The 16627-nt window shown below is 40.9% G+C and overlaps 1 long non-coding RNA gene across 1 annotated transcript in view; it reads left to right on the top strand.

Annotated features, from left to right (window-relative positions):
* The first annotated feature begins 7669 nt into the window (after positions 1-7669).
* The window catches only part of LOC148148832 (uncharacterized), a 165778-nt gene continuing 156820 nt past the window's right edge, over positions 7670-16627 (top strand). Inside the window, exon 1 of the long non-coding RNA XR_015758590.1 lies at positions 7670-7798. This is a non-coding gene — a long non-coding RNA (uncharacterized LOC148148832). The remainder of the gene's footprint in view (positions 7799-16627) is intronic.

The following is a 16627-nucleotide window of genomic DNA, read 5'->3' as shown; positions in this document are numbered from 1 at the left end:
TGCTGTCTAAGGAGCGTTGGTGAATTTCTGCCATGCATCTTGCAGATAGAGTCTTGTAGATTATAGAGTCATAGAGTCATAGAGATGTTCAGCATGGAAACAGACCCTTCAGTCCAACCCATCCATGCCGACCAGATATCCCAACCCAATCTTGTCCCACCTGCCAGCACCTGGCCCATATCCCTCCAAAACCCTTCCTATTCATATACCCATCCGAATGCCTTTTAAATGTTGCAATTGTACCAGCCTCCACCACTTCCTTTGGCAGCTCATTCTATACATGTACTACCCTCTGTGTGAAAACGTTATCCCTTAGGTCTCTTTTATATCGCTCCCCTCTCACCCTAAACCTATGCCCTCTAGTTCTGGACTCCCCAACCCGAGGGAAAAGGCTTTGTCTATTTATCCTATCCATGCCCTTCATAATTTTGTAAACCTCTATAAGGTCACCCCTTAAGGGAAAACAGCCCCAGCCTGTTCAACCTCTCCCTATAGCTCAAATCCTCCAACCCTGGCAAAATTCTTGTAAGTCTTTTCTGAACCCTTTCAAGTTTCACAACATCTTTCCGATAGGAAGGAGACCAATATTGCATGCAATATTCCAACAGTGGCCTAACCAATGTCCTGTACAGCCGCAACATGACCTCCCAACTCCTGTACTCAATACTCTGACCAATAAAGGAAAGCATACCCAACACTTTCTTCACTATCCTATCTACCTGCAACTCCACTTCCAAGGAGCTATGAACCTGCACTCCAAGGTCTCTTTGTTCAGCAACACTCTCTAGGACCTTACCATTAAGTGTATAAGTCCTACTAAGATTTGTTTTCCCGAAATGCAGCACCTCGCATTTATCTGAATTAAACTCCATCTGCCAATTCTCAGCCCATTGACCCATCTGATCAAAATCCCATTGTAATCTGAGGTAACCTTCTTCGCTATCAACTACACCTCCAATTTTGGTGTCATCTGCAAACTTACGAACTGTACCTCTTATGCTCACATCCAAATCATTTATTTAAATGATAAAAAGTAGAGGACCCAGCACCGATCCTTGTGGCACTCCACTGGTCACAGGCCTTCAGTCTGAAAAAGAACCCTTCACCACCACCCTCTGTCTTCTACCTTTGAACCAGTTCTGTATCCAAATGGCTAGTTCTCCCTGTATTCCATGAGATCTAACCTTGCTGATCAGTCTCCCATGGGGAACCTTGTCGAATGCCTTACTGAAGTCCATATAGATCACATCTACCACTCTTTCCTCATCAATCCTCCTTGTTACTTCTTCAAAAACTCAAACAAGTTTGTGAGACATGATTTCCCACGAACAAAGCCATATTGACTATCCCTAATCAGTCCTTGCCTTTCCAAATACATGTACATCCTGTCCTCAGGATTCCCTCCAACAACTTGCTCACCACCCACATCAGGCTCACTGGTCTATAGTCTGGATTAGTGGTGCTGGAAGAGCACAGCAGTTCAGGCAGCATCCAAGGAGCTTTGAAATCGACGTTTCGGGCAAAAGCCCTTCATCAGGCTTTTGCCTGAAACGTCGATTTCAAAGCTCCTTGGATGCTGCCTGAACTGCTGTGCTCTTCCAGCACCATTAATCCAGAATCTGGTTTCCAGCATCTGCAGTCATTGTTTTTACCTCACTGGTCTATAGTGCCCTGGCTTGCCCTTACCACCCTTCTTAAACAGTGGCACCACGTTAGCCCATCTCCAGTCTTCCGGCACCTCACCTGTGACAATCGATGATACAAATATCTCAGCAAGAAGCCCAGCAATCACTTGGGGGGAACCTATGGAAGAGGCCAAAATGGTTAATCAACTCAGCACGTCTGGCTGAAGGTTATTACAAATACTACAGCCTTGTCTTTTGCCCTGATATGCTAGGCTGTCCCATTATTGAGGATGGGTATGTTTGTGGAACCTCCTCCACTGTGTCTTTTAATTGTTCACCATTAACAACAAGTGGATGTGACAGAACAAATACAGCAGCTGCTCATGTACCTTCTGGCACTTTATGCTTCAGTCATGAGTTATTTTGCATCACTATTTACTGTGGAGAAGAAACTAAAGAACTTGGATAAATAAATAGCAATGTCTCAGAAACAGTTCATATTACAGAACAGGAGTTGCTGGAGGTCTTAAAATGTACGAAGGTCGATTATTCCCAGGACCTGATCAGGTGTTTCCCAGAGCCATGTGGGAAGCTAAAGATTGCTGGGCCTTTTGCTGAGATATTTGTATCATTGGCAGCCACAGGCAGAAGACTGTAGGTTGGCTAATGCGATGCCATTATTAAAGAAAGTCTGTAAGGAAAAGCCAGGAAACTATAGATCGATGAGCCTTACTTCAGTGGTGGGTATGTTGTTGGAGATTCTGAGGGACAGGATTTACATGCATTTGGAAAAGCAATGACTGATTAGAGATAGTCAGCATGAATTTATGCGTGGGAACTCATATCTCACTAACTTGACTGAGTTTTGTTGAAGATGTGATTTGGAAGATTGATGAAGGCAAAGCAGTAGATGATGAATATTTGGACTTCAGCCAAGTATTCAATGAGGTTCTGTATGGTAGACTGGTTAGTAAGGTTAGATCACATGGGATCCAAGGGGAGCTAGCCAATTGGAAACAAGGAGGGCAGACAGAGGGTGGTGGTAGAGGGTTGCTTTTGTGACTGGAGGCCTGTGAGCAGCAGTGTGCCACAAGGATCAGTGATAGGTCCACTATTTTTCAGCCCTTAATTAAATGATTTGGATGCAAATGGAGGAGACATAGTTCATAAGTTTGCAGGTGACACCAATCCAGGTGGTGTAGTGGACAGTGAAGGAGATTATCTCAGATTACAACGGGATCTTGATCAGATGGGCCAAGGGACCGAGGAGTTCCAGATGGAGTTTAATTTAGATGAATGTGAAGTGCTGCATTTTAGTAAGGCAAACCAGGGCAGGACATATACAGTAACACAGCGAGAGTCACAGAATTAGACAGTGTGAATGGTAGGGACCTGGGGAGTGCTGCTGAACAAAGAGACCTAGGGGTGCAGGTGCACAGTTCCTTGAAAGTGGAGTTTCAAGTAGAGAGGTTGAGGATGAAGGCAATTGGCATGTTTGACTTAATTCGTCAGAACATTTGCTTTCGGAATTAAGACGTCATGTACAGCATGTTGGTGAGACCACTTGTAGAATACTGCGCACAATTTTGGTTGACTTCTATAGAAAGGCTGTTGTTAAACTTGAGAAGAAGCAGGAAAGTTTTACAAGGATGTTGCTGGGACTGGACTGTTTGAGTTACTGACAGAGGTTGAATAGGGAGAGTGGATGACCTTATAGTGGTTTATAAAATCATGAGGGGCATGGATAGGGTGACTACCCAAGGTCTTTTTCTTAGAGTGGATGAGTTTAAAACTAGAGGATATAAGTTTAATGTGAGAGTGGAAAGATTTAGAAAGAACATGAGTAGTAACATTTTCATGCAGAGGTTGGTGTGTGTATGGAACGAGTTACCAGAGGTAGTAATGGTACAACATTTAAATGGCAAGAGTTTGGAATGATATGGGCCAAATGCTGGCAAATATGACTAAGTGAGATTGAGATGACTGGTCAGCGTGGATGAGTTGGAATGAATTGTGTATTTCTCTGCTGTATGACTCTGTGACTCTTTTATGCTATGAGGACTTGGCTGGGACAATGGAAGGAAATGCAGACATGTGGAAATGCTTGGTGCATTGCCAATTCAGTCAAAGAGCCTGCAGTTACTGTTGTCTCAATGTCCCTTATTGCAGAAGCAGATGCCATACAATGTCTGAGTGCCACAGTGCAAGTTCAGACTGAGCTCGGGAAGCTTTTGCTGGTTGCTGAGCCAGCTCACCATGAGAATGTCATGAGTTTGGATTCCAGTGTCTGAAGGAGTTTCCAGGCTGTTGCTACAATTCACAAATCTGTTCTCTGACAATTTATTAGGATTGCTCACCCAGGCCAGTGAGCTCTTTGCAGCATGAACTTGCTGTTCTCTCTCTGAATTATAATATTACTAACCCCATAGCTGCCCTTACTTTTTATTGCCACCCAGGGTCACCAGTTCTCATTTTTATGAAAATCAACAGCCTTTTGTGGATGTTTTTCAATGACTAATCAGCACATTAAATGACCAAACATAATAAAAACACAAATGATCTATCAAGCCAAGTTTCATTCTGGGATCTAAATTGCCCATTAGTGTCATCAGCTGCAATCGTAACTCCTTGAGGTTCCACATTTCGTGAATACAGTGAGGTTTTGGAATTCTGATTCTGCTTGTGATTCTAGGTTGGTCACCATTTTGCAACTACCTGTTTAACTGGTTCCCCCATTCAGCTGAGAATAACATGGTGGGGGGGTTAAGACTTTAAAGAGTCTCAAATACACCTTCATCCCAGTCTCTTCCAGGTTTGAAAGAGACTGGACAAGGAACAGACAGCCAGCGCTTGCGAGAAAGGCAGAAAAAGCCATCTGCCTTTACAGCATTTCTTATTGGTCTAGAGAAGAAAGAATAGTCCTCTTTAACCTCCATGATCCATCTCAGTATAAAAACCATTGGGATTGATGGTTGGCCTTGCTCTGTTAATCTCCTTCCTCAATCCAGCTTGATGTGCAGGTGCCAGTACCAACAGATTTATTTGAAAGTGCAACTTTTGGAGCACTGCTCCTTTGTCAGATAGCTAGTGGGGCAGGATACATAGGGCACAGAATTTATAAGAGAAAGATCTAAGTGTCATACAACTGATGCGATATATTAGACAAAACCTAATTGGCTTTTAAGTCTTAGATTCATAGAGTCATAGAGATGTACAGCATGGAAACAGACCCTTCGGTCCAACCCGTCCATGCTGACCAGATATCCCAACCCAATCTAATCCCACCTGCCAGTGACCGGCCCATATCCCTCCAAACCCTTCCAATTCATATAGCCATCCAAATGCCTCTTAAATGTTGCAATTGTACCAGCCTCCACCACATCCTCTGGCAGCTCATTCCATTACGTACCACCCTCTGCGTGAAAAAGTTGCCCCTTAGGTCTCTTTTATATCTTTCCCCTCTCACCCTAAACCTATGCCCTCTAGTTCTGGGCTCCCCGACCCCAAGGAAAAGACTTTGTCTATTTATCCCAGCCATGCCCCTCATAATTTTGTAAACCTCTATAAGGTCACCCCTCAGCCTGCGACCCTCCAGGGAAAACAGCCCCATCCTGTTCAGCCTCTTCCTGTAGCTCAAATCCTCCAGTCCTGGCAACATCCTTGTAAATCTTTTCTGAAACCTTTCAAGTTTCACAGTTTCTTTCCGATAGGAAGGAGACCAGAATTGCACACAATATTCCAACAGTGGCCTAACCAATGTCCTGTACAGCTGCAACATGACCTCCCGACTCCTGTACTCAATACTCTGACCAATAAAGGAAAGCATACCCAACGCCTTCTTCACTATCCTATCTATCTGCAACTCCACTTTCAAGGAGCTATGAACCTGCACTCCAAAGTCTCTTTGTTCAGCAACACTCCCTAGGACCCTACCATTAAGTGTATAAGTCCCACTAAGATTTCCTTTCCCAAAATGCAGCACCTCGCATTTATCTGAATTAAACTCCATCTGCCACTTCTTAGCCCATTGGCCCATCTGGTCCAGATCCTGTTGTAATCTGAGGTAAACCGTCTTCACTGTCCACTACACTTGGAATGGGGATGCATCTTTTGATTGATTAATATGTAAATCCCAGAATTTCTTTGAGGTCACTGCACTGAGATAATGTAAGGTTTTATCAGCATCTAAATAAAAAGTGACATCTCAGCTCAGACAATGTATTAAAGATGTAAGGTCAGAGTCTACCTGACGAAGGATCACCACTCTGAAAGCTTGTACTTTGAAATAATCCAGCTTGAGGTACTCCTCAATACGGTTGTATCTGCTTCTGTGTCCTACTCTGGGAATATCCCTTTCAAACAAAGAGCTAAGTCTGTCATTCAGTCTTCCTTCCAGACAGGGAACTTATGTGGGAGAAACTATGCCTACCCAACCATCTCATCAATACTGGGGCCAATGAGTTCAAATTAGCCGATTAATTGGAACTTATGTGTTAATAGGAGAGATTAGTGAATAATTCACAACAGTTGACTAAATCAACTGTATTTAATAATTCACGCAACAGTGACACTGACATCAACAGAGAGCTAATGTATCCACATTACCAGACTATTTCAATCAACTAAATCAGTCACTAAAAAATGGTCAACTTTCTAGTAAGGTATTTAACAGTACAAAGTGCATAGTTTGGAACTATGAAATTATAATTAAAGAAAATTTTACTTACAGATTTTGTTTTTGGAGCCTAACCATCCTTTACCAGTCTTGGATGTAATTCAGAGTAAATGCATTTTTTTAAAAGTTCCATTCCCAGTTCTCACTGAGTTGTTACAAAATGTCCCAGAAGCACACTAGGTTCCTCATCATTGATTCTTTGTGCCCCCACCAAAAAAAACAAAGGACTGCAGGTGCTGGAAATCAGAAACAAAAACAGAAAATGCTGGGAAAACTCAGCAGGTCTGGCAGTAACTGTGGAGAGAACGTAGAGTCAATGTTTTGGGTGCAGTGACCCTTCTTCATCAGACTCTTCATTTGATGCTGTCAGACCTGCTGCTGCGTTTCACAAGCAATGTCTGTCTGTTATTTCCCATCATACATTAACATGATAATGACTAACCGGTCTGTTTTAATTGATGTTGACTGGGGGATAAGTCTTCTTCGGGGGTAACTTCCATATCTTGGTTTAAATAGTGCCCTGATATTCTAAACATCTACCTCAGAGAACAGAAAGTATGCTGGTTTAAAATCTCATCTGAAAGACAGTACCTTCCCAAAGTGCAGTGCTCCTCATTCTGTGTCAACGTAGAATTACATACTGAAATTCTGGAGTGGGCCTTGAACTCCCAACTTGCAGAGGATTGCTAATTTTATCCCAATGAGACACAAGAAAAGCAACAAGGAACATCCCGTGAGGAAAGAAACAAAAATTGCTGGAAGAACTTAGCAGGTCTAGTGGACAGAAAACAGAATTAATATTTTGTATCCAGTCTGACTCTTCTTTGGAAGCACTGATGCAGCCAGAATTGGTGAGTTTCTCTATCACTTCTTTATTTCAGAATTCCAGCATCCGCAGTATTTTGATTTTATTTTTATATGTCAAAGCCATTATCTGAGTAAACACTATTGCTATGCTTTTAGATCCAATGTACTTATTATCTCATTTATATCATGCTCAATTTATATTAAAATATTTTACTCTTGATGTAATCCAGTTACATCAATCAGGATTCAATTAATCCTTCTGACTATTAAGTAACATTACTAACATATATAATTTCAAAGCAGCTACTTGTAATACTCATGAAAATGCCACTGCCTTAGATACAACAGGCTGTCTAATTAAAAGGGAAAGTACCATATGATATGACATGCAAATATTTTCCAAAGGAAGTATTGTGACAATGCTGTGGCTTTAAGAGGTGAGTTTTGACCTGGTTTGTTTTAGCGAGAGACTGGGGGCAGTCTCTGAGAAGATAAACAACTTGTGAGACTTTGGGGTCTTTTTTAACAACAGAAGCAGCCTGAGTGGGTGTGGTAAAGCTCTTTCAGATCAAAGACTTTTAGTTCACTTTCACCAGTTGCTGTTGTGAGCTTGAACAAGTGGAAGCTATTTTTCCCTCTCCCGATTACAGCCAGAAGCTGATTGTTTTCTTCCTGGGCTGCTGGATTGCATGTGAGACAATATCTGTATTCTGAATTTACCTTTTTGCCAAGGGGTGTGTTTATGGGATGTTACTATATTGGAGCAGTTAATTCATAGTAATTACTGTATTTATTATTCTGTTAGGTTTTCCAATAGAGTTAAGTTATTCAAAATTCTTCTTCCTTTTCTTTAACTATAGTGTTTGGATAAATTGCGTTTTGCTCAGCACTGAGTAGTTTGAACAGTCGAATTGCTTGTGCAACACAGCACTTTACATTTACTTTTGAAATAAAAAAAAACGTAGTGTCAAGGCTACCTTCTTAAAATACTTTGAGGGGATCTGGTCCAGTCCGTAACAGTATTCCTGATGACACCTCTTTAATTTGCCTGGTCAAAGTAGCATGTAATACCTCAAACCCTTGCTTTCTTCATATTCTGCAAATGCCAGAACCACCATGGGAAGTTTAAAAGAATTCCGGAGGTGCTCCCATAATAAATTAAAATGGGATTGTTCAGAGTGGAACATTATCAAGATATAAGTTTTGTGATGTAGCTTCATAATGCAGTTGAGCCGGACCTTTCAGGATGACAAGTCATTGATCTGTTTCCCAATCTCGATAACATCATGTTTATACATTTATACGTTTCTGGACATTTGCGCTCAGTAGTTCAATCACACTTTCCACCTCCTCCTTAACTCAATATAAACAAGTGCATTGAGTATTTTATTACAACTACAGTATTTGCATCAAGATTTCTTTTTACTGATGTGTGTTTCTTTTTATGCATAGTAATGATATCTCTGCATACAAGTGTCATGATAGTTTAAAAGAATCTATGGATAACCAATACAAATATTTAATGATCTTGTGTGACTTTGATATTTTTTTCCTGGTAAGAGTGATTCCTGTCCAAATATTGCTTTATAAACTATGCTCAGCCCAAATAAACCTAATAATTAATTACAGTCATGCATCAAATGAGGGTTTAAATTTAATAGATAGTCCTGCAGTAAAACAAACAAATATCAAAACAACAGTAGTGGGATCTTCAGACTTAAAAACGTTTACACTAACTGAGCACCCTGGTAGGAATGTAATAAAGTTTGATTACACAGTTGTCACAAAAATGAACATAGAACTCTAGTATTCTAATCTGTCTGCAGCAAGCTGTAAAATTGGCTTCAATATATTTGGGCATTTGTGTTCTGTCACCTGAAGAAGTGAGTGCGCACAATGCAGTTTATTATCAAAACCCACCAATACCAACTCTATCTGATTCGGCATCTGAGCAACTTCAATCCATATGTGGTTGAGGATTTGCAATATTAATTATTGTTAAATTGGCCTTCTATCACCTTTTCTGCATACCTAGGATTGAGCAGCAAATCTTTCCGTCAAGAACAAATGAAAAATGTATTTCAAGCATCATAGTTACTTTAAATCACTTAAATATTGGTGTGTCAGTGTTTATTCAGTCTTCAGATCTGGTTAAAGCATGATGGAGTCCTGCTTACATCTGATAAAACTGCGTACTATTTCAAAACCATCCTGGAATGTAAGATAACTTCCAGCTTCATTTCCCCAAAGTAAATGACATCTTTAACCTTCTCCTTTGCTTCCTCCACCTTTAACTCCAACAAATTTGAGGAGCTCCTCGACTTTTTTTGATTTAATTTGATTTATTTTTGTCACATGTACAGTGAAAAGTTTTGTTTTGCATGCAGTACCGGCAGATCATTCCATACAAAATGCATTAGGGGAATGGAACAGAGCGAGGAAAATAATGGTATGGCTGAAAAAAGATGCACAAAGAGCAACATGAACATTAAATTTAAAATTTGAGAGGTCTAATCAGGAGTCCAATAACAGCAGGGAAGAAGCTGTTCTTGAATCTGTTGGTACATGTGTTTAAACTTTTATGTATTCTGCCTGATGGAAGAGGTTGGAAGAGATTATAATTGGGGTGGGAGAGGTCTTTGATTATGTTGGATGCTTCCCCAAGTAAACGATAAATGTAGATGGAGTCAATGGATGGAAGATTGGCATATGTGATCGACTGGGCTGTGTTCACAATCGTTTGTAGTTTCTTATGGACCTGGGCAGATCAATTGCCATACCAAACTGTGATGTATCCAGATAGAATAATTTCTATGGAGCGTTGATAAAAAATCATCAGAATTTATGGAGATGTTGTATTTACTTAACCTCCTGAGGAAGTAGAAGCATTGCTGTGCTTTCTTGACCATGGCACTAGTGTGGTTGGACTAGCTTGTTGGTAATCATCACTCCCAGGAACCTATTGACCATCTCCACCTCAACACCATTAATGTAGATAGGGTCGTGCCCTCCATCTTGCTTCCTAAAGTCAACGACCACCTCTTTTGTTTTGCTGATATTGAGGGAGAGATTGTTAACTTTATACCATGCTACCAAACACTCTAACTCTTTCCTGTACTCTGTCTCATCGTTGTTTAAGATCCGGCTGACAACAGTGCTGTTACCTGTGAACTTGTAGATGGAGATGGGGTGAAATTTGTCCACACAATCATGAATGTATGGGAATATAGCAAGAGCTGACTACACAGCCTTGCGGGGTGCCAGTATTGAGAATTATAATGTTGTTGTCTATTCTCACTGATTGTGTATTGAGAATCAGGATGTTGAGAATCCAATTGCAGAGGGTGGAACAGAGACCTTGTCTCAGAGTTTGGAGTTGAGTTTGTTTGGAATTATAGTGTTGAAAGGAGAACTATCCTCAATGAGAAGAGCCTGATGTAGATATCCTTGTTATCCAGATGTTCCAGGATGATTGAAGGGGCAGGGTGATAGCATCTATCATGTACCTATTGCAACAATAGGTGAACTGCAAGGGATCAAGGCAATCTGATAGGCTGGAGGTGGTGTGATTAACCTCTTGAAACACTTCATAATTATGCAGGGCAGAGCCACCGGGCTGTAGTCACTGAGGCACACTGCATGATTTTCCTTTGGAACCAAGATTGAGACAATCTGATCAACTGTCTCCACCATGACACTCCCTCTACATAGACCACTGGGCCAAGCCTTTGTTAAAAATCTCACTTTCTCTTCTAAAAAAGAGCTTAAATGATCTTCTGAAAGAAGGTGACATCACAAAATACGGAAGTTACATCATGCAGGAAGATAAGTAATGAGGTTTACGTCCATGGGTGCTTGTTCAATCACTTGTTTGGGCTTAGAATAGTGCCTCTCCCTGAGGGAGGGAGACATGGGACAATACATGGAACCAGTTGAATGATTGACTTTGCATGAATGACCCTGTTTTTTCTGGTTCTAGATGCATAATTAGGATGCTCACTGGATTAATTCCTAAAATGAAGAGCTTATTTTATGAAGAAACGTTGAACAAGTTAATCCTATTGGAGTTTAGAACATAAGAAGTGGTCTTAATGAAACACAGAAGATTTTGATGGGACAGAATAAGGCAAATATTGGGAGAGTGTTTTCTCTTTTCTGAGAGATCCAAATGGCAATCAAAAATACTTGCATTTCAAAAGCCATTTCAGGATCTTCCAAAGTATTTTAAAGCCAATTAATTATTTTTGAATTTGGACAAGGGATGACAAAGTCATAAGAACAGGAATGAGTTAAATGACAAGACAATCAGTTATTGCGATCTGGTTAAGGCATGATAATTGGCCAAGTCATCAGAGAAACTCACTTGCACTTCTTCAAGTGGTTTCAAGGGATCCTTTACATTCACCTGGGGAGGCTGACATCTTCTGTTCAATGGCTCATTTGAAAGACGATATACAGTAAATCCAATGACATACATCAATCATAATGGTTTAAGTTCTTTAATGTGCAGGCTGCCTGTGAATTTCAGTGAAAAGATCTCCAGGGCAAATGTGAAACTCAATAAATGAATTATTTATGTTTCACCAGTCACTTTTTTCCTCATTGATTGACAGCGAAAATGACAAATCTGTTTTTGGACAGGTTGAAACCCTGGCTTTTCAGCTGCTACAGAACCAGGTTACGTCAAGCAAACAGTGGTACAACATAGTATGCAAAATAAGACAATCTATCAATAAGACATTATGAGAAGTGACTGACTGACTTAATGTTGTCATGTGTACCAATATACAGTGAAAAGTATTGCTTTGTGTGCTCTACAGGCAGATCATACCACACAAAGTGCATCACGATAGCAGAACAGAATAGAGAAAAGTGTGTTAAGCCATAGAGAAGGTGCAGGAGAGAGAGAGAGAGAGAGAGAGAGAGAGATGAGAATCAATGTTTGAAAAGTCCATTGAAAATAGCTGCAGGGAAGAAGCTGTCCTTGAATACAGGAGTGCAGAAGGACATGCTAGGAGCACCACAAGACATGCCTAAAATAAAGGGGTTAACCAGCTGAAGCTTCAAAACAGGACTTTTTGCATACTAAACAGCAGAAACAGCATACAATTATTAGGGCGATTTGATCCCATACTTGATGGATTTGATCTATGTACTGCAGTCCTACCATATTCAGTCAAGAATGATGATTGGCACTGACAGGAGGAAGAGGCTCCACATATATCCCAATGATCAATGTTGTGGGAGCCCAGCCACAACAATGCACAAGCAGGGCTGAAGAAAATACATCCATCCTCAGCCTGAGGTGTCAAGTGAATAACCTATCTAGACCTGTTCCTGAGGACCCCAGCGTCACAGATGCCTGTCTTTGACCAATTCAATTCACTTCACATGACATCAAGAAATGACTGGAGGCACCAGATTCTGTAAAGACTATGAGCCCTGACAATGTTTGTCAACGGTTCTGACGACATGCTCCAGAAGTAGCTGAGCCCCCTATAGATATAGTGCTGTTTCAATACTAGCACAACAAGGTGGAAAGTTGCTCAGGTATGTACTATCTGCAGAAAAGAAAGGACAAATCCAACCTGGCCTATTACCACCTTAACAGTCTACTCTTGATCATCAGCAAAGTGATGGAAGGTGTTATTGTCAGTGCAATCAGTCGGCATTTACAAAGGAATAACCTTCTTATTGCTGCTCAGCTTGGGTTCCACTAAGGCCATCAGCTTATGCCTTCAAATGAAAGTAAAGGTGAACTTTGCAAGTGAGGTGGGATTGACTGTCCTTAACATCATTGCAACATTTGACTGTGTATGGCTTCAAGGAGCCTTAGAAAAATCAAGAATCAATAGCAACAGAGTAAAATTCTCCACTGGTTAGAGTCATACCTAACATGAAGGACAACAGATGTAGTTGTTGAAGGTCAATAATCTCAGTGTCAGAACATCTTCTCGAGAGTTCCTCAGGAACAGGGCCCCACCATCTTCCATTGATTCATCAAAGTCCTTCCCTCCAAAAGTAGGAAGAGGGCATGTTTGTTGATGATTGCACAACATTCAGCATCATTTGTGACTAGTCAGATATGGAAATCTTCCGTGTTCAAATGCAATATGCAGGCTTGGGGTGATAGGTTGCAAGTAACGTTCGCACCTCACAAGTGTCAGGCAGTAACCGTCTCCAACAAGAGAAAATCTAAACATTAGCTATTGATGGTTAATGGCAGTCCCATTGCTGCAGCCCGAAACGTTGATTTTCCTGCTCCTCGGATGCTGCCTGACCTACTGTGCTTTTCCAGCACCACTCTAACCTAGACTCTGCAGCTTATCAATATCAACTATCAATATCCTGATGGTTGCCATTGACAAGCAACTGAACTGGACCAAATATATAAATGCTGCAACTAAAAGAACAGCCCAGAGGCTAGGAATCTGTGTTTCTCCAATCTGTGTCCAACATCAACATGGTGCAAGTCAGGAATACGATGTAATACTCCCTGTTTACCGGGATGAGTGAAATTCCAACAATTCAACCATTCAGGACAAAGCCGTTTACTAGGCTGGTGCACCATCCACCACTTTCAATACTCACTCCCTTAACCACCTAAGTGCAGTGTGGGCCAGCTTCAAGATACACAAGTCACTAGGATCCTTTGGCAGCACCTTCTAAACCTGAAACCTCTGTCAACTAATGGGTACATTATGACCTAGAAGATACCCTCCAAGCCGAAAGCCATCCTGACTTGGAAATACATCTCTGTTTCTTCATTGTTGCTGAGTCAAAATTCTAGAACTCCCTACCTCACAACACTATGTACGTTCCTACACCCAAATGATTCCAGCAGTTGAAGAAAGAATTCAGGGCAATGGCGGGTGCGTAATAAATGCTGGTCTCGCAAGCAATGCCCATAACCCACGAACTAATAAAATAGTGTCGAAGTCTTCAAGTCATGACTTCAGTGTTTGGATCATCTAGGGTCTGATGTTGGTGTGTTTGGACAACACTGATTACATTGATTATGTGTAGTCTAACCTTCATTCTGCATGATATGCTGATGACTTTCACATTTAGGTTGGCCTGCACCTCGACACTGGTGATCTGTCCTTGTCCAAAATGTGGTCTACAATTATAATAATGAGTCTTATTGTCACAGAAGATTTTGTGCAAAACAAAATATATACAGCTGCAACATTGCCATTTAGAAAATCAAGATGGTCTAGTATCCCACTCTATGGGAATCAAATTGGACTTGGGCAGGCATGCAATCGGATAAAATTATATTTGCTGCTCATTATTTAACTGAGTGATGTATTGAGCTGAGTGTTTAATGGGTGACCAATGTGAAGTAACCTGTTTTGTGTCCAATTTCACACCTAATTGTACAACAAAGAGGGATCATATTTGAAATTGGCAGAAAATATCTCATCTTGGAATAATACGTTAATAATATAATTTCAGTAAAAATGTGTGTGAGTATTCTTTTAGCTTTTTATTTGTTTTATCCCTGATTTTGATGAACCTCTTCTTTCCATGGGCCCAGATATTTCCAACTTCATTTTGTGTGATCTATGTGTGGTTGGACCTTCAGCAGTGGAAAATATTGAACTGAAAAATTACATTTTGGAATGAAAGGTGGTGCATGAGTGCTTTGTTTAGATCCACAGGGGACTTGTTTCTGCTGATATGTATACATGATTTATACTCTACAATACCTGGTCTCAGATTGGAAACACAATGTCCTGGTTCAGATGACCCAGGGCTCAGTCTGAGGTTCTACCTCTGCTGGTGGTTACTGTTGGTTTGAGCCGACTGGCAGATAATTATACTCTCTGATAATGCTTTCCTCATAGTTAGTGCCAATATCCCTCAAGCTTGGCTTGCTATGTTTCCTGCTTTGACTTTACTCCAGGGATGAAGGAGACAGAGCTAACCCCATTTCAGACAAAATAGCCTGAATTGATGCAACTGTGTAATCAAATCTTCAATATATTAATGATTAAAAGGAGATTGACACTGTGTTTGGGATACAGCTTCTGGATGACATGACAGTATGTATATTTTAAAATAGGTTTTCTGTACATTTCAGCCTCTGACCTTTGGCTAGCAATGAGCATTTGCAACTTCATTTGGCATTTCTTGAAAAAGTGACAACGTACTCATCCTTGAGATGTCAATTCCCAGACAAGAGTGTGGAGAATGTCATGCTATGACTTGAGCATAAAACATTGCTTTTGATACCATGAGCTCCATTATCAGTGTAAGCAAGGAAGGAAATTAAACCAAGCATGTGTTTAAATTCAAGTCCAGCGTTAGGAAGATTATTGTGACTTGGGGTTTGCATGCTGTAAGTATATAACCAATTCGGAAGCTTAGCAAATAAGCATCAACATTCAAATTTCACAATGAGAATGTTACGCTGGTGTGTCTATGTCTATGTTCATTCATGTTTTGTTCTATCTCCAGTTCCTCCTTTATGATCTACTCTTACAGTTATGGTCTTCATTCTGTCTATTTCATAGCTTGGCCTTCTGTACCCTCTCCTATATAGAAGATTGGAAGCTAATTCAATTAAGGTGGTTATAATAATAAAAAGTTTTGCTAAGGCAGATAGAAACATGTCTCTGGTGGCAAGTCCAAGACAAGAAAAATTATAAAGTAAAGCTAGGATGTTCAGGGATGATGTCAAGAGGGCTGTTTCACACCAAGGATTGTGGGAGTCTCAGAACTGACCCTTAAAAACCTGTCGTGGGCTGGGGTTCTTATGAAATATTTAAATTGGGACAGATAGCTTTTTCGTTGTGAAATAATTCCACAGAGGTTGGTATCCTGTCACCCAGTCACCCTTCATTTACATGTGGAGAGTCCTTGATACTGATCCAGCTCCCTCAGAGCCAGTTCTCAGAGTGAACAGGATGTCTGATACTCTTGTTTATATCAATCAGCCAGGGCTCCCTGTTTGGCCCAGATTAACAGCCCCAGTCAGGGAATTCATATTCTGTGAGGTTCAACTGGCTGACCTCATTACAATCACTAAGATGAGTGGATGGAGTCCACCATCTTGATCAGCCATGATCAAATTTAAATTAGATTAGATTAGATTAGATACTCCACAGTATGGAAACAGGCCCTTCGGCCCAACAAGTCCACAACAACCCTCCGAAGAGCAACCCACCCGGAGACCCATTCCCCTTCCTTATATTTACCCCTGACTAATACATCTAACACTATGGGCAATTTAGCATGGCCAATTCACCTGACCTGCACATCTTTGGATTGTGGGAGGAAACCGGAGCACTCGGAGGAAACCCATGCAGACACAGGGAGAATGTGCAAACTCCACAAAGACAATTTTGATGCCAAATAGGTTCAAGGGGATCTGTGCGTTATTCCTGATCCAATGAAATGAAAACTGAAATGTTTAGTTTAGGCTAGTTTGCTGGTGGATTACTGAAGGATTACTGCAGTGCCAGAAATGGTGCCCCAATGTGAAACCTTGAAACATTACCTCATACATCTGAAT

The sequence above is a fragment of the Chiloscyllium plagiosum genome, unplaced genomic scaffold, assembly GCF_037043375.1.
Source record: "Chiloscyllium plagiosum isolate Xiang-an unplaced genomic scaffold, Cpla_swu_hap1 HiC_scaffold_11, whole genome shotgun sequence".
NCBI lineage: Eukaryota > Metazoa > Chordata > Chondrichthyes > Orectolobiformes > Hemiscylliidae > Chiloscyllium > Chiloscyllium plagiosum.
Note: the sequence above shows the minus strand (reverse complement) of the source record. Positions and strands in the feature narration are given on the sequence as shown.